Raw genomic sequence first — 27,531 nt, forward strand, 5'->3', positions numbered from 1 at the left:
CAATAGTATTCATGTCAACACCCAGTCTTCCAACAGACCTTGGCTTCATTGATCAGAACCTTTCCATGTGATTACCTGACAGCCTCTTGGAGACATTGCAGAGGATAAACATGGCTTGTGGGGTTTGTTTGGTTTTTTTTTTCAGTAAAGACCAAAAAGCCATGCTCTTATATTGCTTGGCACACAGAGAGCTGCGGCATCTCTCATAATAAACAACTGGAAAGATTCGGGGTATTAGAAATTTTTTAAAACTAATGATAAATACATAAGGAAAACATCAGTGTTGCAGCTTAAATGGTTGGTTTTACCTACCTCTCCTCTTTTTGCCAGTGCTTCAGTTTTGCCACAGCCACTCAAATGAAATCATTGAAACTTGACATTCACTTGCAGAAACAGAGGGGAAAGCTCTCCAGTGCCTTTTATCACTTAAACTTCCCTAAAGCAATGGATTTTAGCAGATTCTGAACCTGAAATTAATCTGTCAAATGAGTCTGAAAAGAAGAAGAAGAAAAAAAAACAACAACCACTCCTAACAGAAAGTAAACCTTGTTGCAATTTTATAAATTAAAACAGTGCTGGGGGAGAGGTGTAAGAAGGGAAGCAAATATAAATTTATGTAAGCATTTATTCCTTACTGTCAGTGTAGTCCCTCTACCCCTTACACTGCAGGAGCCTCAGAGACTGAAGGTCAATGCGAATGAGCAAAGCTGCACTGCATTCATGGTTTACAATTTGAGGAACAGTATAAGTGTTGGTCTGATTAGACTGCCTAGCTGAGTAGTTTGGATACATTTATATATATCCATGATCCTCTTTTGAACTGATTCAGGAATTAAGCACCAATACTGTTAAGGTCAGGCAAGCAGACAATGTTCAAATATATTTCTTGCTCTTCTGTGTTCCCTATCAGTCTAAGAATGAGGAATAATAGGGCATTTGAATTAATTGTCTTATATCTGTAGAAAGCTTACATGGGTGCTGTGTGTTCATACAAGTGTCTCTCAAGCATTTTCTTTTGCTCATGAGTCAACTAGGGCTGATCAATAAAAGCCAGGTTTCCACTTTAGGTTTAAGGACTCCAGTCAAGATTACTTTCAGAGACAGTAACACCTTATGGCTCAGGAATGTTATTTCCAAACCAAATTTAAAATACTGGAGCCTGGAAGTTTTTACTTTTTGGGTGTTCTTAAGAAAATTTATTCTAAGTTTTTTTAAAAAATTAAAACTGTATAATGTAAGGGGCGGAACACTAGATGAGCATTTGAGGGACTTGTATCTATATTTACCCTTATGGTTTGTCATCTGTACAAAGTACTTTTTTTTTCTCCTTCCACCTTCTATCAGTCTTGTTGATTTTTTCTGCCAACTCCAAAGGCTAGGATGTGCCTTCTTGTGTGTATGAGCATCCTTCATTATAATAGGAGTGCTGTTATGTTGTTTTATTTCCTATTATACACACATGTTTGGGAGTACTGGTGAATAATACCAACAGAAAAAATGCTTAATAAATGGTGACTGCAGAATAATATAAATGTGAAGTATGTATGCATCATTCACACACACAAACTGAAGTTTAGAAAAAATGAAACTCACAGGTTAGAACTAGTAAAAGATGACAGTCATCTCAATCAGTCTTCAGAAAATAAGTGTAACCTCTAAACCATTGTTCCAGGAAAAGTATCAAAGAGAATTTTCTCAGGGAGTGAATCCAGGTTGTAGATTCTTTATGAGCCATAGCCAAAGGCAGTAATTTTTAAAAGCAAACTGAACTGTGAATTTACAATAAACTGAAGTAATCTGTAAACCATTTTATTATCAAAGAAGACAAATGAGGATAAACAAGTATTGTAATTATCATGTCTCAAAAGATTTTTCCTTGTTTTTATTAACACAAATGTCTAAAGATTGGTATTGTATGGTAAATTCCTGTATGACCAAACTGAACCTGATCTGAACCATATAATGTCTTTCATATTTTCCATATGCAGGTGATACAAAATGTCTCCACCAGACGTTCTCAATCTCTGCTAGCATTATAATGATTCCAAAAGACCATAAACCCATGAAAGAACTGCTGGAATTAAGTGATTGTTCTTCATTGACAATAAACCCAGAATTTTCAACTTAATTAAAACTGAAATTCTTTTTTTTTTTTCATAGATGAGTCTTGTGGAATATCAAGGAGGAGGGCAACTAGGGTGATAAAGGGACTGGAGCACCTCCCCTACGAGGAAAGGCTGAGAGAGTTGGGCTTGTTCAGCCTGAAGAAGAGAAGACTGAGAGGGGACCTTATCAACACATACAAATATCTTAAGGGCGGAAGTCACAAGGATGGAAGCAGTCTGTTTGCAGTGGTGTCCAGTGACAGGACTAGGGGCAATGGGTACAAACTGAAACATAAGAGGTTTCAGTTCAATATGAGGAAAAACTTCTTTACTCTAAGGGTGACAGAGCACTGGAACAGGTTGCCCAGGGAGGTTGTGGAGTCTTCTTCTCTGAAGATATTCAAAGCCCGCCTGGATGAAGTCCTGTGTAGATTGCTCTAGGAGAGCCTGCTTTAGCAGGGGGGTTGGACTAGATGATCTCCCGAGGTCCCTTCCAACCCTTGCGATTCTGTGATTCTGTGATCAAAGGTGTATAAACTACCCAGTAAGCATTCAGTATGTATTTCATTTGGAAATAATGAATTATAAAAATTTCTGGTAACAAATCTGCTAGATATTGAAACACTGAGGAACATTTTTGAAAGAAAACACATGCACCCCAAGAAACATGTTTCTGTCTGTCATAAATTATAGTAAAGTCTGAAAATACACTGGAAATTTGGTAGTCATCTATTATCTCCATTACTAACAATACCCATCAAATCAGAGAAGTTATTTTACTGTGTAAAAAAACAGTGTCTTATGAAGCAGTATTAGGTCCACACAGGCTTAAATGAGGTTGATGAATGCCAACAAAACTTAGAAATAATACAGACAGGGGAAAGGGTATAGCCACTTTCACAAATAGCTTTAAATTCTGCACTTTAATTGTACTGCTTGTCACCAAAATCTGCTTTGGAATGTTCTAGAAGGGAATTGCTTCTTAATGCCTATGATGACTGTGTGATTATAAGCATATTATTTTAAGAATAGTTCCACATATCCCTGCATAAATCCCTACCTATTTGTCTATCTTATTATCTTTCTCATTTTATCATATAAATGATAATCACAAGGCTTCCCACTGCACTTATTATTAATAAACCCACTTGACAGTGTCTGAAATAAATCAGATGATAAATAGACCTGAAACCTTAACTAACCTGCCAAGACTTTAGATAAAGCATCTAGCTCAAAGGTAGGGGACATGGAAAGCGCACTGGATTGCAGAACTTGGCATCACTTCTCAGTTGTGCCCTGGCTACACCTCAGGGCAGGACTAAAGCATCTACTGTCATGGCCTTTCATCTGCATGCCCTGGAAAGAAAATAAAGGGGCAGAATCCAGATCTAGCAGAAAATTGGCACACAACAGATGACTGATGGATCTATATCTCAGCAGATACACAGAGATACAATGCAAGGATGAGAAATAGCCTGTAGTTAAGCAGATCAGTTCTCTTTGGCAACCTCTCTTTTGGTGATTGCAGAACAGCTATTGAAATCCAAGGCAACAACAAAATCAGCTCATAAGAACAAAGTTGTAGCAAGTATTTTGCTGACACAATGAAATTGGAAACAAAGGAAAAAGGACTAACTTCCTTGTACCTGCAACAGTTGATATTAAGTGTCTTCTCACCAACTTTCAAACTTTAAAACTAACATAAACAGTCAAGCCCCATTCTTTGAAAGATTCTTCTGCAGTGGAAGTGTCTTTCAGCAACTGTAAACCCAAACACTATGTCAGGTCCTAGTCATCTCATTTATGAAGATAATAATAAGCTCTACAGTGTCAATGAGAAAACACAATTTGCTCAAAAGAACAAGTCAGAGTGTAAGCCCTTAAATTAGGTGCTTTGACACAATTTTTCTGATACCATCCTACCTTGATTTTAATTCTGAGACTTTAGTCTTATTATCTAAATCATTCAAGTAAGCATACATATTTGAGGAGTCATGGGATCCCACCTCTGAGTGCTGGTCTCTGTCCTTCACAGCTGTCTCTGAAAAGGTAAAGGTGAACACAATGCCTCTGTGTCCTTGTCTGCCAAAATGTATATTTGTAGTTTCTTATCTAGGATGCCTCCAGAAACTCCCAATGTCAAGGACAGAATAGAAATTGAGGAATTACTCTGCCTTCTTAGCTTTGGATGCATGTGGCTCCCAAAGAGGGAACATAGAGATCCTGAGGCAGTCTCCTTCTTACACATCTCAGCTGTTTTTCTTGCTGTCACAGCAGCCACAGACAGCTTGCTTGGACAGCATGGTGAGAGATGAGTCAGACCTCTCTATGCATCAGCAAGTTTCCTCATGCTCAACACTTCTGAAGATTGAAAGATGCAGATAGGGTAGTTAGTACCAGAGGAGTTAACGTATTGTGACACAAAACTATGTAGATATCTTTTGAAGGAAAAAATTGCTTCTACCAAATTGCAGTGTGGATGGAATTGCTGTCAGCAATCTATCTACAATATCAGAGCCTCCTGGGTCTGAGATCTCAAGCCTGAATTCAAACTTGACCACTTACTGCAGCAATAACTTGAATCAGAAATGCCTGACTCTTTTTATTGATTGAAAGTATAGTACAATAATGGTCTTCCCTTAGACACCTTCTGACAATTAATAAAATAGGCTCCTAATTTAGACATTCATAAAGAATGTTAAAACTCACCATGTTACTCATAGTTTAAAATACAAATTCATGTAAAGCTTATATATTTTCTGTTTGCTGTCTGTCTAATATTTATTCAAAATGCTCTCCCACTGCAGCTGGGCATGTTGTTTCTAACCACCAAAGACAAGTGCAGAACACTGAGGATGTAGAACAATTGGCATTGTTAAAGGTAACAGGGAGAGCTTTCATCCAAAACATACTATATATCCCACAGATGCTGGTGTAGCTCCTAATGTTGGTAGTGATAAATGATGTACAACATGAGTGAATACTGAGACACAGCCACATATAGAAAAAGGAATCAAAGAGGAATTCCTTGACAGCAAGACAACTGATTTTATGAAGAGAGCAGGTATGGACTTTATTTTTCCCTCGCACATCTGTCTTCCTACTCTCTAAACTTTGGGACTTGTTTTTGACTCCCTCAGGGAGCTCTGTTTCAAGACAGAAACAATTTCCCTGTGTCCAGGAGGGGGTTTTATATGTATATATAGAGAGAGATGGTGATCGAGAGTATGTAAAGATGCTCTTGTAAACGTGTCCTACACTTTTGAGAAAGTGCTCTGCACATTCAGAAGGTAGGTTTGATAATCAGAAGGGATCTGTGGTTCACTATGCCTATACTCTATCATAATAGCTACCATATTCTTAGTTTTCCTCCTTTCACTTTTAACTGTTCATGTATTTTCCCCAGTTTCAAATAGTCTGTGTTGTCCTAAAGAGCATCTCTGTTGTCTGAAAGGGTGTGCGGGTTCCCCAAACTAACCTGTCTCATATATTGAACTGTGTAAAGAACATTTGCAACTAATTGAAAACAAGCATATACTTCAAAGATTAATGCCTCAATCATTGTCTTTCAATTATGAACCTTGGTTTCCTCTGTTATTCAGTACCTTGTTTTGAAACCACCTTCAAACCCAGGCTGAGAAGCTCAGTGGTTTGTATAAAATCTGGAAGGTTAAGAACACTTTGAATTTTGTCTCTGACTTGTGTCAGATCTTAATTATGGGGAAACATAAATATTATAGTCTACACTGACTACAGGATGGCAAACATTTAATTAGAATAGTCATAATCATCTCAGAAGTACTACAACATGATAGCAGGATTCAAAAAGTTTGCAGTGTCCTGTACCAGGCTCTGATCTAGCCCCAGTAAAAACAGGAGAGTTTCTAAAGGAAGTCATAGACCTTTATCAGTCCTGTTCTTCGGTTCTGAACCAAACAGGGCTGAGTATTAAAATGTCACCCACTGACATTGACCCAGGAGTCACTGAGGACGTTTTAAACTCACTTCAATATAGATTATAGTCAATCCACTTTATAAGAAGTGGTAGCCTTCAGAAATCATGAGAATATACAGATTCCAAAACCTTCGAAAATGGCTTGTTTTAACATTCTTACCATTGGTGTTACAGTTTTTTTTCTTAAAACAAAAAGTGTTTCTATTTATGCAGTTCCTGAAGACTCTCTGGGGATTTTCTAATGGTGTTTTTTAAAGTTTTGTCGAGAGCTATATGAATAGATGTAGAAATGTAAGTGTTCACAAATTTCTTTGTCTTAAACAGGGAAAAAAAAAAACTTTTATATTATTCAGCATTTTCAAGTTTTAGTTCAAGCTTCAGTTATTTGATTGAAATGACCTTCCATTTGGGAATTTATGTCATTTTAGGAAAAAAAATACAAATTTTAAAATTAAATATTAACTCACTAGAAAAAAATGTTAGATATTAACAATTCATGAATTTTTTTATGCTTAATTTTTATTTTTGTAGAACTCAGGATTCTTCTGGGCCAGGGAAACAATATACATACACACACACACACACACACACACATATATATTTAAATGGTTTACAGCTAAGAATAGAAAAGTGAATAAATTAATCAAGACTTTTCCTATTTATTTTCATAGACTTTATTTCTCAGTTTAACCTTTTAATATAAACACAGAAAATGTTACAAGTCGTGTTATGCCTCCTATGATCATTATCACTATGCTTGGCTTAAAAAAAGATTAGGTAGGTACGGCCTGGTCAGAAAGTAATTTGGCTGGTCACTGGAAGAACAACACTAATCATCAGAAGATAGTATATTCTTTTACCTCTATTCATTGTCTCAAAATTAATTCTAGACCTTAGAATTATTCTATGGCTAAGATAGTTCTGCTTTGAGCAACAAAATCAATTAACCCAATTTATCATTGAACCATTTGATCAATGAAAAGCATGATATAACAGCAGACTACAGTACTCAATGATTCATATATTTTCTTTCAGCCCTGAGAAACTGGAAATAGGGGTATGATTCTTCTGTTCAATTTCTGCCAATAATTATAGGCCTCTGTGCAAAATGTCACACTAGTTTTATCATAATTGACCCTTTTTGCTCTTCTAGTATTTGTTGAGAGAAAGAAGAGGCTTAAGTATTTACCCATTCTGTCCTTTCCCTTCAGTAGTATTAAGGGTGACTAACCAAGGAAAAGCTTAAGCACAGTACACAGCCTGGTCCAATTACCTCTCCTATCCTGTCCTGCTGCAAGAAGGGTCATGTTTTGAAATGTAAAAGACAGGAGTAAAATATCCTCTTAGTTCTTTTCCCCAGGAAAGGATCATGAAGGCAACTGGGAAGAGTAATCAGTATCCATGTCTGCTCTTTCTCTTCCATACTGTGGAATCACATTTTTATCTTTGCATCATACGGAGCTTAAAGGTTTGCAGAATTTTGTAGGTCTGAGATGCATTTAATTCTTTCTTTCCACGGTGGTTGTGCAAAGCCCATAACACCACAGTAAGTGTTTATGATATCCTAAAGAAAATTAAACAACAAAAATGGGTGAAAGCTCTCTGTGAATCATGAAGTATTTCTATGCAGACAGCTGTGGGGTGGGGAGGGCTGTTTGCATGTTTTCCTATATCCTATGTTAGGAAATTGCAAATTTCACAGTATAAACAACAAAAAATTGTGATTCACAGTCTGATTGTTGGTTTTCCATAGCCTGAATCCAGCGTTATTCCTCTCATGGAAGCAAACTGGGTTACATTTTCTTTTGGAAAAGTGGTTTTCTTCTCACTACCTGCCTAGCTGTGCTTAGTCTTTAGCTGATTACTCAATATACTTGCTTACGAGATATATACTAGCAACAACAATTCTTTCTTTGCTCTCCTTTTGGGGTGTAAAGAAAGACTCACAGTCCCCTATATCAATTTTTTTAAAGTACATGACGGCTTAGTTGCACCTCTGTAAAGCATTTCTGTCTAGAAGCTTTAGTATATTACTGTACACAAAAATTGTACAACTGAACCCACAAGGACATTTATGAACATCACATTCAGCAACAGTGCACACAGTGGATATGATATAATCCCACTCTTCCTACAGAAGCAAAATAGAGCCATCAGCAGAAGTCAATCTGATGCCTGTGTATACAAATCTGAACCCTTCTTCTGTTTTCCTAGCACTAGAGTGATGTGATACACCAAAAGAAATAGAAGTCATTGCCTTTCCAGTCTATCAGGCCAAAGATACACAAATAGTGAAGTATTCATGCCAAGAATTAGAATAGATTGGAGATCTGTTTCTTTTGTCTTCAGTGTACTTGAAAAATGGAGCCCATTATGGAAATCTGTATATGGATTTGGTTTCCTGTTTTGGGTTTGGGTTTTTTTGTTTGTTTTTGGTTTTGTTTTCTTTTATTTCTTTTTTTCTGGTAATAAATCTATTTTTTTCAAAATGTTCATAAATTAATATCCCAGTGCAGAAGTAAAGGAGATATTTAAATGAGTTAAATGTATACAATATTTTAAATATTAAATGTATTTTACTAACTTTATAAGCAAATTTTTGCATATGATTGAATGATTTACTATAAATCAGATCTTATACTTGCACAACATCTCTTATTTGAGTACAGCTGAGGATAAGCAAATGAGATTAAACAAGAGGAAAACTCTGAGGTGAGACAAGACTGTCTTTCATTAAGTTCAACTGTGGTTGTCATTCTACTATGCAGTAACAGATCTGGGACCCTGAAGGTCAGTTCCTAATAGGAGAAGTCAATAAAGCGAAGTCTGGTATTTTCTTAGAGTAATTTGCTACATTTGCAAAAGTGTACGAGTACCTCCATATCAGTGGTAGATAACAAGTAACACTGATAAATTCTTGTTGGGGATTTAGATTGAAGTACTAATGATAACTCCCTCAAAATTAGAATTACATAAAAAATTACTCAGACAGAAAAGAACTTTTTAGGCCTTTGCTACAAGTCCACCAAAACCATTTTCAACACAATATTGTCTGCCTCCTATTCTTCCACAGCTACAACCCTGGTTGCGTGCTGCAAAAGAGAAATGACAAAACTTTCGACAAACACAGTCTGTAGGCCTTGTGTGATGATATCTTTTCACATTTAAAGAAACTAACATGATCATTAACCTTTTATACAATAACAACAAATATTAACTGATACAATTTGCTATATTTAACTCTCTTAACTTGTAGCAAATTTAAACTACAGTAAAATCATATTTCTGTATGTACTTTTCTTTGTGAGAAGAAAGTTTGCATATTAGCTTCCTGATACCTACCTTATTCAGGCCTTGCTGGTGCATTCGTAAATCACTGGGAAGTAATATTACAGATCCAACAAAAAGCACAGAAAACACAGATGATTTTGATGTAACAGAACTAAGTACCTTTTTCAAGGAAACTAACAGGCCTAGCAAAATACCAAATTGGTTAAAAGATCTCCTTTATTGGATTGGAATTCATATTGCTTTGTCAATGAACAGTACTTTCATTGTATTATATGAAGTAATGTTTAGGGAATAAAAACACTGTTTTGTGTTTCTAAACTATGAGTGCAAATATATGTGTGTGTGTGCATATGTTGATTAATTTTAGCAGTATTTAACTCATACTCACACAGAGCAGTACTGTTTGGACTTGTGAGGTTGCAGTGGAAAGAAAAGGATTGTGGTACCCTCTCCCAACGCGTTTGATTCTTTTGAGTTTTAATTTTTGAGTCAAAAATTTTATCTAAACATCTGTCATACTAGGCTACAAGCTAAGCAAATATAATCAACATGGGATTTGTTTTTTCAAAAAAATAATGAAGTTTCTATTAGAAAACACAAAGGCAAAATCATTAAGTTAAACTAAAAAATGAGATGTTGAGACTTTGAATACCCAGCATAGGTATAGACAAAATGATAATGAATAAAGCAGTTTTACAGTGAGAACTACTTCTTTACAATTTATCTGGATTTACTAGACTGCTGACTGGAACCTTTCTTAGATTCTGGGTTTCAAAGGTGCTCTTGGTTTGTGTGGTCTCTGCTACATTGGATGGACAAATTGGCTCATTATGTTTTAATTTGTCACATGCCACTTACTTACTAAAACCAGGGTGTAGAATAGTCTTGAGGATACTTATATAAAACTATTTCAGTAATGAAAAGAGGTTCTTTATACTCTCTCTTTAGACTCTCCTTTTAAGTCTCAAATATGAAATGAATAACCAAAAGAGGTGACAGATGGAGTCCAAACATTCAAGATGTTATTATTAAAGCTGTTGAAATTCCAGCTATGATTTGAAACTTCTGTCTCCATGTTAAATTCATATGCTTGGGTACAGCAGACAATACAATGTCTATAAGAATCTCCCTGTTGGCAGGCATTTCTTACAGAAAAATAAATTCAGATTCACTGACATGAAGTAAGAGAGCACTGCAACATTGAGACATAGACTCTCCAATGTTTTCAACAAGAAGCTACAACTTTTCTTACATTGATATCTGTAGGTTTAGTATCCAAAAAAGAAGAAAAAATATCTATCACACCAATGCCATAAATATAATGGACTAAATATTCTTGATTCCTGTCAAGGAATCTCAAGTATCATTTCTGTTGCAGATCACCAAATTCCAGTCTTGATTTTCAGCTAAAAGAACATATGTAATATGTCAGGAACATACTCTTATTAAGGAAAGAGCATTATGTCCTCTGGCACACGTGAATCTCCCTAAAATCAAAAGTACAGATAATCTGGAAGGTGGGATCACTTGTGATGAACCACTACTAACGTTGATAGCTATTTTCACTTCTCACTGTTGCAGAAATACTGTAATTAGCATTGCCTCAGCATAAGAACTCCCTCAAAAAAAAAAAAAAATCAACATTCTTTTACAGTTAACTAAGAATTATATTGGGAAAAAAATAAAGTAGCTGGAAAGACTAGTTGCCAGCACTTCACCACGTATCAAGATTTTTTGCCATGATGCCACCAAATCAGTGTTCAAGCTAACTGGAGTTTCAAACAATTGCTTTTGGAAAAGCATCTCTCTGCATCTGAGACAATCTAGAAGACTACACTCATCTTTTTAGGTCATAATTTTGTGGAAGCCTGTATTGTAACCCAGATATGAGAGCAGGACATCTAATAGTTACTTGTCTATTTTTCACTAGATACCTTGAACATTGGATAAATTACCTAAAACACCAAGCTCAGTGATAGCTACAGAAGCAAGAACAGGTAGAGGTTTCCCAGGAATGTCAATGCTGTCCAAACTAAACTGCTACCAAACCATACAGCTTAAAATTAATTTTGATGTTTCTGCATGACCCATATCAGTATGTGATACAAACAACCACGAGCTTCGGTGGTTATTTCTACTAATACTATACCGATGTTAATTCATAGCTGGCTTGACTAAGGCTTTTTATAAAGGTAGGAAAAGTAATAGAGGAAACAAAGCAACTATGATCAGCACTTGAATAAGCAGAAGAGAAATATTTGCTTCATTGAAAACTTTGCCCAAATTTCTAATAAAGGCATCGTTTATTATATAAATAAATAAATAAATAAATAACCCCGACCCCCCTGTGCTGTGGTTTTAATTTAGTGTCATTTTACTTATTTGTTAAGCATTTTTTCTTTCTTCTTTGCTTAGAATAAGCCAGTATAAAATGAGTATGGATGTGTATTCCTATGTCATGTAAGTGAAAGAAACAAAACAGTTTCCTTAACTAATATTCCTAAGCTTCCCATATCATAATTTCAGTTACATAGAAGGGAGATTTTGTTTACTAGGTTTGCTTTGACATTTGAGTTCAGTTATTGCCATGGTAGAAGACAAGACTATTAGGTCATTTGCATCATCTAAATGGAATTTTGAGTAATGTCATCATTCAGTGGGCCACTGAGAACAGAAAAGTGATTGTATTCCATCAAAACAGGCTTTATAATCAAGTAAATAATACTTGGAATGTATCACTAGGCTGTGCAGATAAAAAGTCTGATTGGCAAGATATTCAGATAAGGAATATGGACTTTAAATTTGAAAAGGATAGTTAAGAGGGCAAAAAAAACATAAAGGAGGAGGATAAAAACACCTCTCAAGTGAACCCACTTTTACAGCCAAACTTATTCACATTAGACTGACTTGAGATTTCCTTTAAATATTCTGTGATACAGCCAATAAAAAAATATTTTCAGTAATAAATTAATTTCATTTATAGGAATTATAATTTGTGTAATCTGATGGAGACAGTGCACTGAGTACCTTTGACATGTGTTTGAAAATTAAAGAAAAACAAAACCACAAACAGAAAAACCCCGAAAGTACAACAACACTCGTACAGCTATGAATATTTCACATATTAAATATCTCACCAAGTCAATAACATACCTCAGCGGATGTTGGCTATAGTTTCTATAGCAGATTACATATTTTCTGATGTAGAAATGTTCAAGACATGTCCATATTTCAAGAGGAACAGTAGGGTGCACTATCCAAACTAGATTTAAACAAACTTGTGCAGAAATATTTAACCTTGGCTGCCTGAAGCACTTGACATTCAATCAGTCCCAAATGGCTCAAGTTAGTCCAAACTGTAAAATGCACTTTCATTTAAAATGTATACTAGCACTGAAGATGTGTGAATATGTTGTGCATTGTTACCCTTTTTCAGCAGAACATTGCAGGGATTTAAATGTGTGTTAACAAATTACTTTCGTTCAGAACACCAACTTGACCTGAATCTCCTGAGTTATGAAATTCAGCATGATCAAAAAAAGAAAGGAGAATGACAGCCTAAGTTAGACTCTTTTGGAATTGTAATGTCCTCAGTTTCAGTACAACCGGCAAGAGTTTTAAGAAACTGGAGAATGCCTTTTATTGAATGGAATACGAAATAATCCTGAGAATAATACTGTATTTAACCTCTATACCATAAAGAACATATATTCACACTTCTCTCTATATCTTGCCTTAGGCCAGTGTCAAAGAAGAGAGGGAGTTCAATCCTGTAAGGTACTGAGCAGTCTGGCTGTGATCCAGCAAAGCACTCAACTATGAGTTTAAATTTCAGTACATGGATCATGCCACTAACTTCAATGGGATTATGCTTAAAGATAAACTAACCTTAAATGCTTTGCTGGATCACAGCCACAGTGCTCAGCACTGGGTGAATGCAAATCCAACCTGAGAGGAGCATTTTTCTCTCTCTATGTTTCCAGAGAGAGCTCACAAAATACACACAAAGTTCCTTTCAGGAAATAGAGTTCACATGGTAGCCAGACATAATAGGTTCAGAAGGGTGGGATGATTTATAAATCTTGGGATGCTTGTGTTCAGACAGACAAACAAACAAACAGATAGCACTCTTTGACTTTCCCAGGTTCAGATACTCATTTATTCATTTAACACAATGACTAAGTCTGGACAAAGATATAGATAAAACAGAAGAAACAGAGTGAAAGAGTAGAGACACAGGCAAACAGTGTTCCTTATTTTCCTTTGCCAAATTTCTCTCTTGATTTTAGCTGTGGCCTCTGTTACTTCTGTAATTGAAAAGAACAAGAAGTCTCTAAGTTTAAGAGTGTATGAATACTCTCACAGAATACTTGTCAATTGAAATCAGACAATATGGTCTATATAATTAGACATAAGTGACATTCTTATGGGCCTGCTGCTGTTCCAGCTAAAAACAACAGGAAAGTGAGCTTAGGAAACAAAGAATATTTCAAAAAGCAAAAGCAAGGCTGTACTTTTCAGCATTAGATATTAAGATTACTAACTCTATTGCTTCGTATGCAAGTTTTGAACTTTACTTGGCTCTCACCAGTGTAGAGGGGACCTGGTTAGAGCACTGGAGCCTGATGAAGGAAGAGAGGAACCATACATGTCTTTCAAAAAGTGAAAGAAATGAGAAGAAAAAGAACAAATCATGTGTACACTTCCACCACACACCTATTATTGATGGGCAGCAAGAAAGGTTTTGCACCAATTTTTCTTATCTTGTTAATTAGTTTTAGGCCAGGTGCCAACTCATTGGGCAAACCTGCAAGCTTGTCTACAAACAGTAGCTGTCACTACAACTACACATAGATGGTGAAAATGGGCTGTGCAACACTGTTTTACCAGGCTGATGCTATGACCTGAACAAATATGCAGTAGTTGCTATATCCTGGACATCCTGACCGCCGAAATGAAGATCAAGCCACATTAAGCTTCCTGTAAAAAAGAAAAAGAGAAAACGTCCCCTAAAATAGCATACAAAAACCTCGGACTGCTTCAGCAAAACTTGGCCACATGTGGCTTTCTCGAAGCCTTGAATCTTATTTAAAAATAATACGCAATACACACAATAGGGCTCCATATTTCAAGGGAAATAATTAAAGACAGCATTGCACTTTCTAGCTAACAGCTCTCATTGAAGCAATGGGCAGCTCTGGCAAAAGTCTGCCACAGTGCACCCTGCAGTACAATGAAATCAAACTGATAACGAATTCTATCAGAGGTTAGTGAACATGAGACACTACTGAAATACAAAGTGCCCAAGAAGCTCAGCATGTGTACCTTTTTTTTTTTTTTTTCCCCTCTAGGTTTATCTTATTCCCACAATTCAACTTCTCACCTTTTCATCATATCCATCAATCCGTTCCTTGTTGAGAAACAATTGTATCCTAGGAATCTCTTTAACTCATTTATACTTTTTCCTTTATTCTCATTTCTTTTAACCTTGTTCTATGGCTTTATTATCTTTTATATGAGCCATGTTCCAATTTTCTATTTACTCCTAGATCCTTAATATTATAAAATGTTCTTCAGATTCAAAATCTGTCACCAACATGTATCCATTTCTTTCATAAACTGGAAAGCTTGATTCTGATTCACCTCTTGAAATTTGAAGAATGTTCTGTAGTCATGCAGATACATTTTATGTTTTCATCAAATATTCATAACAATATTTTAAAGCAGGAACATGTTTTCTCAACTATATTCCCATAGATCTACCTTTATAACTGCATAATCAAGTCTGTTAAAACCATAAACAGTGAACTGCCTGATAACGAGTTCCTGTTGTACACTGATTTTTATCCTTCAACTTATGAAGCAAATTGAAAAGAGGTTACTATGCAATATAGGAACTTATCACCTAGTCTTTTGAAATGCATTTGCAGAATATATCATGCTCTAAATATTCTAGAAATTAAAAAAAAAAACACCTTAGTTTTGTTTGACTGAAAATTCCACTTGGCTCCAATATGTGGAAAGATTTTAATCTGTAGTTCATTGATCCCTGTCTAACTGAGATCAAGAGACACACTTTGCAAAGTCCATTATCTTTTCCTTAACACATGTAAAATGACTGCAGTGATTCTAACAGCTCACTTCCTGGGAGACAAGTTTCCATCAGGAAATCCATCATCAGAACTAGCATTGTTTGGGAACTTCTTCAAAGAGACTGAGATTTAAGTGCATTCGGAAACACAATTTTCTTCTGGGCTTAGACTTAGGTCTGGATTAAGGCATTTTGGAGACATTCACTACTGATTTTTGACTATTGCAATGCCCTCTTGAGACCCACAGCAGCTGGTACAGTTAGGGTCATCTCAAGGTTAGTCCTTTATCCAAGGTCTTGGTTTGTTTTCACAGTGATGTTGTCTCAAGTTTTCAACACTTTAGCAAACTTCTTGATGAAGTCACTGCAAAGAATGTTCTTGTCCTGGATTCAGCTGGAATAGACTTAAACCACGACAGTTCTCAACAGCAGCACACAATAACTGAGCTCTTGATTTCAAACCCAGAGCATCACATGGGACAGAGAGCTCAAACTCAGAGTGCTCATTAACTTGATTGAGAAGTCTCCAGCTATGAATATGCATGAAGTTAAGGTCAAAATAAAAGTTAAAAATTAGTTCACACTTCAATAGAAAAAGAGGCATTCAGTTATTGTTTTCCATTTATCTTTTAGAGTCACAAGGGAAATGAAAAGAACAAATCTCACATAGAGAAGGGAAGCATGTTGAGGCAGAGAAGAGTAGATTTGTTTCTATTTTATTGGTGTATGAATATGTTTGCCACAGGATCTTTTACTGCAGTGTAGTTCCTCTAGCCTCAGTAGCACAACTCAAATAAAGCTCACTTCTCAAGAAAACTAGCAATGCCATTCTTTTGGGGAGGCAGTGGAGATATTTAAGTTCTGTTGTTTGGAATTAGTGACTGGACACAAGCACAATTCAGAATTCTTTCTGTTGGTAAATAGGTGTTTTAGAAATTGGGAAATGGAAACTTACATAGTAAATAAGATGTGTTACCTGTGTGATTATTTAACCAAAATTACCCCATATTAAAAACTGAAAGTGAGAGAAAAAAGAGTTAATGTTTTCTCTGAATGCAGCTCAACGAGACAACAGATACAACCTAACTTCTCTCTGATGCTTCAGTGGGTTGAAGTAGCTCCCTATTCTTGCCCTAATCTTACCTCTGTTCTCTCCGCTCCTTCTTTCCCACTTTATACCTCCTCTCATCTCTGTGCAGCAATCCCACTTCTCTTGTGTCCACTCTTGACGCATCTGCCCTTGAACACAAATGCACATCAGAGTCTATGAAAGCAAGGGGTCAATAAACCCCATCCAGCTTGCCATAACAACACAAAACTACTTGCTTCTCTTGTATTTCTTTTTTTTTTCTGCCATATTTAGTTTATTGAATTGATTTACTGCACAGACAGTGCTTGAGATGGCTCAAGGTTGGGAAGTGTTGCACAGGGAGAAATGTGGAAGGAGCAGAGGTAGGAGAGTAGGATATTGCTATCTCCCTTTTGAAGGTAGCAAGATATTAAGTCATCTCAGTTTGCTGTGTAACTGCACCACTAGGATATAATAGTCTGGAAAGGATAACAGGGAAATTCGATGTGTCAGTGCCACATATAGACCTAATTTAAGGTCTAACTTTATACATCTAACTTAAGTGCCTGAAAATGGAACTTTGCCTCTAAATGTGTTAACAGATTTCTCAGAGGATGATTCAACACTCAGCAAAGAACCTAAGAGACTGCCAACTTCTAAATCAGATGTCCAAAGTTAAATGGGGTTAATGCATGAATATTCATTCTAGCCCAGCCCTGAGGGCCTGGTGCGGAAACAGGGATCTTGAAGTTTCTCACAGGGCCCATGTTTTGTAGTCTATTATGATGATGAAGGGATTATTTTTGACCTCGCAGAACTGACAACTACAGAGGTAGGAGTCTCTTACAGAGAATACTATGCCAGCAACCAATATGCTTTTGCTGCGAGATGAAGTCTTTTGCTGCAAACAAAATGTAATGCAGCCGGCTGACTATCTGTACTCTTTGACAGTACAGGATTTTAATGGAGCTTTGCTGACACAAATCTGGAATAATGTAGTACAAATCAGTCCTGTACTGAAAATGAGGGTCAACTTATACTAACACACTTTTCATATTACTCTCTACCCTGTCGTAATGGAATATTTCAGAAAAAAATTCTTCACAGAAAGGGTTGTCAAGCACTGGAATGGGCTGACCAGGGAAGTGGTCAAGTCCCCATTCCTGGAGGTATTTGGAAGACGGGTAGATGAGTTGCTTAGGGACATGGTTTAGTGGTGGGATGGCAGGGTTAGGTTAATGGTTGGACTTGATGATCATAACGGTCTTTTCCAACCTAAACGATTCTATGATTCTAGAATAGAAAAATTATTAGCTTTTCTGATCACTTCTTTGCATTGAGAAACCAAGTTCAACATGCTGCCTGTGTTAATGCATAGATCTTTTTCCTGCTAAGTTAAAACTAATTCTAAATCTATTATTTTATATGGATTTGTTTTACTCTTTGGTAGATGTAGCACATTGCTCTAGACTACAATGACCTGGCTTGTCTCTTCCTTTTGTTAACATTCACATGTGCTTGTGACATTTTCTTTGACTTCAACTCACCCTCCTCAAACTTCCTAACTTTTTTCTTCTCTGATTTAGTTGCTAAGTTCCCCAAAAACATTTCTTTCTTCTTCCCTCTATAGCCAAAAGAGGTTCTCTCCATTCATTCAGCTTTGTTGCTGCAGTTACTGAGTAGAGCACACTTGGGTTTCCTTTGTTAGTTTTCCCACTGTACATTATGTGTCAAAGCACAGTCTTTACACTCTTACTTTTCCTTGCACTTGCTGTCTAAGGCCCAGTAGCACTGCTATCATAAATGTTACATCTTGCAATTTTAACTACAAACACAAGTCATTCTGGTATATATTTTGTTACTGCATAATCTGAGGCTACGTTTGCATTAGCTCCAATTTGGAAATAGACTGGCATTCAGACTACCTCTTAATAAGTAAAAAGCTGTATTTCTTTGTAAGTAAAAGCTCAGATATTTATGCTTTGAGGGTACACATGAGTTGATCTCCAGCTTGATCTAAAGCCTACTGAATCAATGAAAAGGCTTCCACTGGCAGCAGCTAGCTCTCTATCAGATCCTTTGTGTAGTACCTGTCCTCTGCTAATGACAGATGCCTTTGTCTTGTGACTCAGCAAAGAAAAGGAAAAATCATCTTACTTAACAGCCGATACAGAAGGCATCTCTGCTAATTCAGAGTTAAAAAATAGTACTTCAGCAAAATATGTAAATGCATTTATAAAAGCAAGAATAAAATTACAGACCTTTACAATTAATTTATCACTGTTTGCAGTTTCCAGTTCATGGCAAGAGAAATAACAATAAATATTTAGCAAATGAAAGTGAATCTGCATTTAGAGCATTTTAATAAATGTTTAAAAGAAAATCAGCATAGATCATTTGGCTCTGGCTAACACTTTTTTTTTATCTTCCATCTGCCTGTCTTTGATGGATGTTGTTCATGCTCTTTAGTTTACAGTAACAAGCAGGTTTTTAATTTTTCTATCTTCCTTCTCTCTAGTGCCAAGCTGTGATGGATGATGTGACAAAAAGATTCATCAGTAAATTCTACAACTGAATACAAAATAAATTAGTAATATAAGAAACAGATTTATATTCTCCTTTGATAGTGTTGCAACTGCATCTGCTGCTCTCATTTTTCCCTTTTACTTGTTTAATCTTGATAATAAAAATAACTCAGCATAAGGATATCTTACATTTTTTAAAGTGCATGAGTGTGCAGTATTGTCCTAATATACCCTGTGTTATTTTAGCTGCAGTATTTGGATTTTGTATTGAAGCAGCAGCAGCTGAATGAGAGGCAACAACCTCAGAATCAAGAACTGGATTTCAAACCAACTTACATTTCACTCTCTAAACAGCATTTCTCAAACATTGTCTTACTGATTTGCCAGGTACCGTGTTGTTCCTAAAGAACAGCTATTCGTAACATACAGATCATGTACACCCAATCATTTTTCTTTGACTCTTCTGAAGGGTAACACTCACCTTAACAATTGCTTTCCTCAAGTTTAGGGATGTCTGGGTTCCTAAGAGGTCTACTGCAGTTAAATGATTGCTTGGAATCCTTCTGGGGTCCTCTATCCTTCATGTAGAGAAAAGCCAAGGTTCCCTCATTGCCAAAATGAACAGCAAAAGCAGTGATAGGGGAGCTGAGTACAATTTTTATCTTTTCTTCCATTGTAAAGGTATTTTCTCTTGCATACAATTTCTACTTTAGAAAGGCATTTCATAGTTAGTTACTCTTGCATGAGACCTGTTAGGCATATACACCCATACAGAGAAGACTGTGATGCATTCCTGAAAGAAGAAATAACTATTCAGGAACTTTAAAATTGATACTTATGGAAGTCAGATAAGACTAAAATAAATTCATACAACTGAAAAAAAGTAAGTAGGTAAAAATCAATAGTGAGAAGCAAACTGGATGAGTTTAAAATGTTCCTTCTTACATATATCATATTTTCAGTAATGATATCTCAGCATTACAGTTATTCACTCCTAATGATAATCTACTTTAAGGTCAATCTCAGTAGCAGCTCAGATTGTCTCCAAATAAAGGCTTATTTTTATGGTGTGGAGGGCGTCTTCTGCAGTCTCTTTTACAGCTTTCTTCAAAGATAAGACTGTGTTGTAGTTTAACCTGTTAGGCAGCTAAACATCACACAGCTGTTCACTCACTCCCCCCCAGTGGGATGGGGGAAAGAATTAAAAAAAAAAAAAAAAAAAGGTAAAACTCATGGGTTGAGATAAAGACAATTTAATAGAATTCAACAGGACAGAAAAGAAAGGGAAAATAATGATAAAATAAAATACAAACAAAGCAATGCACAATGCAATTGCTCATCACCTGCTGACTGGTACCCAGCCAGTTCCCACACAGCGGACCTCTGGCCAGCTTCTCCCCTAGGAATATCACTTAGGTCAGTTGAGGTCAGCTGTTCCAGGTGTGTCCCCTCCCAGCTCCTTGTGCACTCCCAGGCTGCTCGCTGGTGGGGTGGGGTGAGAAGCAGGAAAAGGCCTTGGACTCTGTGCAAGCCCTGCTCAGCAGCAACTAAAACATCAGTGTATTACCAACATTGTTCTCATCCTAAACCCAAAACACAGCTCTATAGCTCTATACTAGCTACTAGAAATACAGTTTGCTCTATCCCAGCCAAAATCGAGGCATACTGACCAACTTAAAAAGAGATGGCAAAGCATCCATATTCTGTAATCAATCTCCAGCTACTGCATTAGACTTTTTGGTCACTTAGTCTAATATTTTGAATTGCAAAGGTGACAGGTTTTCTCACATAATTCTTAAATCTATCTTAAGGCTTTACATTGTTACTTAGTATTGTAGTATATGTGCATAGATAATATCTGGTGGAGTTATAACATTTATTTTAGAAAGCTTCTTAGTCTTAATTTAAAGACTTGCAGAAACAGAGTTCAACAGAACATTGATTATAGGATTTCAGTGTTTAATTATTGCCAGTGTAAAAAATGAGACTGATACCTAGCATAAAGTTTTCTCTTCTGGCTAGTGGATTTTGAGATAAGCATGAAAATATTGAAACTCTCTTAAAACAAATCTAGGTACATAATTTGTACTTTGCATGGCCAGGAATGAGACATGCCAGGAGGGCATGTTTTGAAATACTGAATTCCATGCAACGCAAACATCTAAGAGGATGAAGCACCCAGTGGTCAAAAATTCAGCTCACCCCCTACTCCCCCAATATGCCAGCACAGTTTACAAGGTCAGATACAGGCTCTGAAGTTCCATTCATTTTCTTCTTACCTGTTGTATAATTGAATGTTTCAGCAAATGTGGAAGCTCCTATTGGAAAAGAGAAGCCGAAACAAATCTTTCTTGGGCCAGGAACAAAGAGATCATCACGCCTGTATTCTCATCATGCAATGGGGCTCAGTATGTTAGCAAAAGTTACAATATCTGTCTCAGCAGAAATGTAACTTCTGTGGGGCTGTAACTTGAGCAGTGAAAATTTGTAAGACACAAATGGCAAAAACACATTACTAATAAGACCAAATGGGTGAAATCTACAAACACATAGGGAAAGCTTTGGAAAGGAAAGGAAAATCAGTGATTTTCATGCATTTGGGAAATTATGGTCCTGACGTAGAGAGGAAGTAGAATTCTACTCTGGCTTAATTATAAGACCAGTGATGACAAGGGAAAGGGTACAAATATAGAAGATATTTGGTTTTACAGAACCCTTGAAATGCAGAGGATATGTAAGAGTATGCTCCCAGAAGTATCCCAGAACACTTCAGAGCAATGAGACTACTAAGGCAGGGAAAGGTGTTCTGTTTTTTATTGGTTTTGTCCAATACTTCTCATGTAGTCTGACAGTAATTTACTTTTTAAGTGTGAACAAAGTGTCTATATGTGTAATACTCATACTTGCCACAAATCCTTAGAATCATTAAATGTAAAGCTAAAATTATTTCATCTTCATCCAGAGCTTCTGGAGATGCCTGGGGAAGGCAAACCTTATTTCCAAGACCTAGTCAATCTGGGCACTTTGGTGCCAAAGGATTACCAGAGTGGCTGGGGGAAGCTCATGCCTCATGTACCTCAGGCAGGGACAGAGTACATTGATATACAGCACCAGAAAACTCATGACTTATGGGATTCAAAGTCTGTAAAGTCTCTCACAGCAGTCCCGCAGTGTGCAAACGAGGGTGCTCAATTAAATCTATGACATATTTTTTTTCCTTTCTGTGGCAAATTTATCACATTCACAGCAGAGAATTTAACCCAATTTGAACAAAACTTTCAGAAAAAATGCACTCAAGTCAAATTTATCTTCTGTTTATAAATATAATTAAAATAAATACACTTTATTTTGTCACCATACGTATCACCATATCTGTATTCACATACAGATGTGAAAATGAACACCTATGTATATTTCTCCTTTTTCACTTTCCTTGGAATCTAATCTTTTTCCCTTTGAGATACACCACAGACACTTTAAGGAGCATTCTCAGTCCATAAAGCAAATAAACACAGTTTTTGCTTTCCACTCTGCATGTTCATCACTGATCCCTCCTGGTAGTGTTCAATATGAATGAGGAAACTGGGACATCATATCTGAGAACACATTTAGATGTTCCAGTTTCAGTGGAAAATAACCATCATTCCAAGTAATATTTGAAAAAACACGACCTTTTTGTTTCACAGTAATTCCAAAGGTTGCTATAAATAGCAGCAGTTACTGAAAATGCTGTGGAGTATATTACAAATGTGTTTGAATTACTGTACCAGTGCTGTGTAAAAGGCAATATGAATATGCAAAAACCATGCAGGATAATTAAAACCAGAGGAAAGCTTGTGGGATGCAAAACAAGTTACAATCACCAGTTCACCCATCCATTTCTTCCCCTTGAAGTTAAGATCTTCTAATTGAGGTGAAACTAGATAAATACTAGAAATAGAGACGAGAGAAAAACAAGCAGTGTGCTAAAAGGAAAACTTACACAGGAAAAACTAATGTGCTATGGAAGTTTACTTTTTCCTTTCTTTAACTGGAAGATAAGGAAAAAAGGAAGGGAGAGTACACAAAACTAACTAAGCCTTACAGGTTAGTTCTAAAAATCTGGGGAGATAAAACATATCCACTTATTAAGAGTAATCTCAAATCTGTGTTAGGAATACATTTAAGATATCTAGTCATGGTTTCAGTCTTTCTTTGTCACCAAAGCAGGTAGGAAACTATTTAGCTGTCACAGGCTGGGATACAGTTCATTGCTAACTTTTCCTTGCTTTTACAGATTTCGCCAAAGAAATTGCATGGGGAAGAAAATAATATCTATGAAATATTATTATAAAAATGATACCCTTATCTGCTAAAACAAGAACTATTTTGGGAAGCTGAAGTTGTCCCTTAAAGGGGAAGCTGTCACACTTCAGGATTTTCCAGGTCATTGGATTTAAAAAAAAAGCAAACTAAAACCACCGAAAGCAAGCAAACAAACCCCCAATGACACAAGGCGTTAAAGAAAAGCTTTATTAGGTTCCCCTTGTACCTGATAGCCAATCTTGAAAAAGTTTGCGTTTCCCTTTTTATAAGCATTTGAAATTTGCACTTTACCACTGGCTGTGTAAAACATACCTTGTGCACTACTTCTCCACTCCTGACATGCAAAATTCAAACAGGGAAAGGAATTTGCAAAGGACCAGGGTTCTCCTTTTCCTTTAGAGGTTTGAAACCACTACACATAGAGAGCGGCTGGCTGAATCCCAAGGATACCCATGAAAAGTTTCCCTCGGAGCTGTGAGTCCAGCCAGACAGTACACAGCTCCTGGAGTCAGGGAGCAATGAAAGAAGGGCTATGTGGCACATGAAAAAGGCAGTTTCTATCAGGTATCACATTTTAAGACCAAGTGCCTAAGTCCTTGGCTATTGCTTTAACAGGTGGGAAATCCCACTTTTCATGTTACTTTTCTTGGAGTGAGGAAAGTAAGTGCCTTTCAGTAACACCTCCTGGTCAGGTCTGAGAAATGGGACCTGTGTGACTCACGACTCCATCCATGTATGTCTGTTGGGAGGTGAGAACTAATGTTTTCAGTTCTTCATGGCATCCCACACCTTCGCTACATTAATGTGAAAATCAAAGGTTAAACCTCATTTAGAAGTAGTATGCTCTTGAACACAGAAAATTAATTTGTCCATTTTGAAGAAGCTACCCATTATCTCATTTGGCAAATGCATGGTATGCTGATTATGTTGGGTCTCAGAATTCCTATTTTTCATACTGAGGTCTTAGCTGAGTACTTAAAGACACTGGAAATCTGTCAGTTGCAGTCAAGAGAGAGCTTCATATAAATATCAAATTTAGTCAAGAAGGTTTGTGCTCTGGGTGTCAATAAAGGGCACAAGGGGGAAAGGACAGAGTGGAACAGGGAGCTTGTGTGAATGACTTCAAGCCTCTGGGTGAGCTCAGGACAGACCCCGTGCCTATGAAATAATTTTCTATTGTTAGCCTGCACAAAATGTTTGGCTGTAAGCCTACAGTGAAACCAGGCTGGTTTTGTGCCAGACTACTGTTACGAGGACAGTGTATGACTGCTGCTCTGCACATAGAAGACAAAGAATTACAGTTTTTTTCCTTCTCTGTGAAAGTCATCTTAATAACAATTACTGTAATTTTCTAATACAAATCAGTAGAAAAACCTCGTGTTCAGGCAGGTGTGCTTCTCATGCACTAGAGAAGGGAAACCTCCACTGTCTGTGTCCTGAGGGTGAGAGGAGAGTTATTCCTACCCTTGAAAAGGTGACCTACCCCTGAACATCTGATCTGAGATTTTCTGATTTCCTGCCTTGACTTTCTAAAAGCTTTTACCTTTAACTGCACAATAATCCTGGCTATCCACCCTCGTGAATAAGAAAAATGTTTCTTCATGTGAAGCACATAGCTTAGGTTTTCCCTGAGAGAACCAATGCGCTCTGAGTATATAATGGGGGTGGGGGGGTGGGAAGAGGGAAACACTTTTAGAAATATATCCAGTAATAAACAATGAGAGCAATTATGTACCTGAAAATGTTTTATGAACCCATGTCTCAGTAAGCTCTTCAGTACAGTGGTCTATAAGAATGAGTAAAAGATCAATGTAAAAGTTCACTCAAAATAATTTCATTTTATAAAATAAATTCATTCCTTTCATTCCTGCATTTTATTGTTAGCATCTGAGTGCGATTCATCCGTTCAACTGTATTTCTGCTTTACTGGTTGTAATAACTACTCAGGTTGATCTTAGTTTGGGATATTGATGGACAAACCACTTTGTTTAAGGTCCAGGTTACTCTTTCTGCTCACTGTCTTAAAATCTGAAGGTGCAAGGCTATGAAAAGAGAGAGCAGAAAGTACAGGTCATTTGATTTGGCTTTGGAGAAAAGAGTGTAGTGACATCAATCATAGCAGGATCTCTTCCTCTGCTCTAACCATACCAGTTTAACATTAATTACAGAGAATTTAAAAGGCATCTTTTTAAAGGGGAATAGCTGGGAGTAAGGCTAGATGAAAGAACTTAATAAAGTGTTATCTTTGCTGACACACATTTTGAACAGCAAAATGTGTTATCAACCTTGAATATGATTCATATTCTGTCAGAATGTTCAGGAAGTGGTAGGTTTCATTGTAGCAAAAGCAAAATGAACGCCATTTTGAATGTGAAATAAATACACAAAACAAGCATCCTAAAACATTATTTCTCTAAGGAAGATGTCACTGTCAGAAGTCATGAAATGATTTATTGTAAAGGAGACCCTAGGTAGTTTTGCTCCTCTTCTCAGGGCTCACTGACATTAATTATTTGCAGGATCTGTATATTCCAATGAAACAACAAAGATGAGGAATATTGACTCTGAAATAAATAGTTTCATTAAGTAAATGCCTCTAGGTAAAAATATGCTCTGTGAAATGCAACTCTCTTAAAGCCCTATATACATTTGTGCTGACACTGATCCTAAACTGAGGTTACTTGAGTACTTCCAAAGAGGTAAGACATATGTTAAAAAATGAGTATAACATATACATTATGTTAAAATGGGTTTTCTTAGATTGAGCTGACCATTAAATAACATAGCATTTACTTTTAAATGCCACTAGAAATTAAGACTTTTGGTAATTCTAAACAAGTTATGGTACAGCTTATATTAAATAAAATGTAAACTCATCATCTTGGTAACTGTTTCACCTAGCTGAAGACATAGTGCCCTTTTAAAATCCATTAATCCATCAGTGCTTGCCAAATTCTGCATAAACAATATTCACTGACTTTTGTTGATAACTCAGGTGGTTCATCATACTAATCCCACATGTTGGCAAGGGCCAAATGCAGACGTATATCAGCTTTTAAATTACTCTTGATAGTGTGACACTTTGCATCGGATGAATGGATAAACAGATAATATCTGAGTAAATTCAGTTTCGTTCTCTGTATTTGCAACTGTATGCTCAGCCTGACTTACTTATTCTGGCAAGTAACTATTATATTATAGTGGAATTCTTGGTTTATCTTTACTGCTATTATTTTTGTGAGAAAAGAAGTGACACAATCTCTGTTTGTTAGGTCTCACATATCAACTTTGGCAGTTTTATGGATTAGCACCTAAAATAATGGTATAAAGTGGGTGGATTTACAGGAAAATTCCATCAGAACAGTCTTGCATTCATCTTTCTACAGATTTTGCCCAGCTCCTCAAAAAATAAACAGAAAAAACAGAACAAAAAAAACTGGTTACAGTGATTCAACTTGCAGATTATATAAACAATAATCTCTCCATAATGAGAATTTAATTTTGAAGGGGTGTTTGAAATCTTCTGGATAAGCAGTAATGAAAGATGTATTTTTTCTAACAGTCGAGGTTATGGGGAAACATTTACCAGTCTCCCAACAGCTTTTTAAAATGCTGTTGATCTGTCTGATGACTGATGTCCTTCAGTATCAAGGGCTGTGTTGAGAAAACAGCATCATGTCTTCTTGCAGTTGATGTAATGAGAAAACATTGGCAGATAAGAGTGATTACACAGCAGGGTGAAAACTTTGCACCATGCCCCTGTGAACTAAGTCAGTAACACACGTTATTTTCATGAGATCACATTCTGGAAAATTAAAAATTGCAATTGAAGATAGAAAAAAAAAAAGAAGTTGCTATTATTTGTATAGGACAGTTACTCTATGACTAGTGATGGATTAATTTTACATTGTCACTGGAGCTCAACTTTTAGGGTCTTGAGTCCTGAGTGCAGTTCTTCTGTATCAAAACATGAACAAATAGCTCAGCTCTGTTTAGAGGGTACCTGTGGTATTCTTAAAGATCTACTTTCAAGAGCTTACTTTTTATCTTATAAATCTACTCAGGAGCCCTCTATAGAGGGTGCTCTGCAGATTGAGAGAAACAGTGCAATGGATTTGAAGTCCACATAACTCAGCTCTACAAGTGAAAGGCGTCATCTGTAGGCCACCAGCCCAACAGCAAGGTATCAG

This window comes from Egretta garzetta, unplaced genomic scaffold (assembly GCF_000687185.1).
Source record: "Egretta garzetta isolate BGI_Z169 unplaced genomic scaffold, ASM68718v1 scaffold259, whole genome shotgun sequence".
In the NCBI taxonomy this organism is placed as follows: domain Eukaryota; kingdom Metazoa; phylum Chordata; class Aves; order Pelecaniformes; family Ardeidae; genus Egretta; species Egretta garzetta.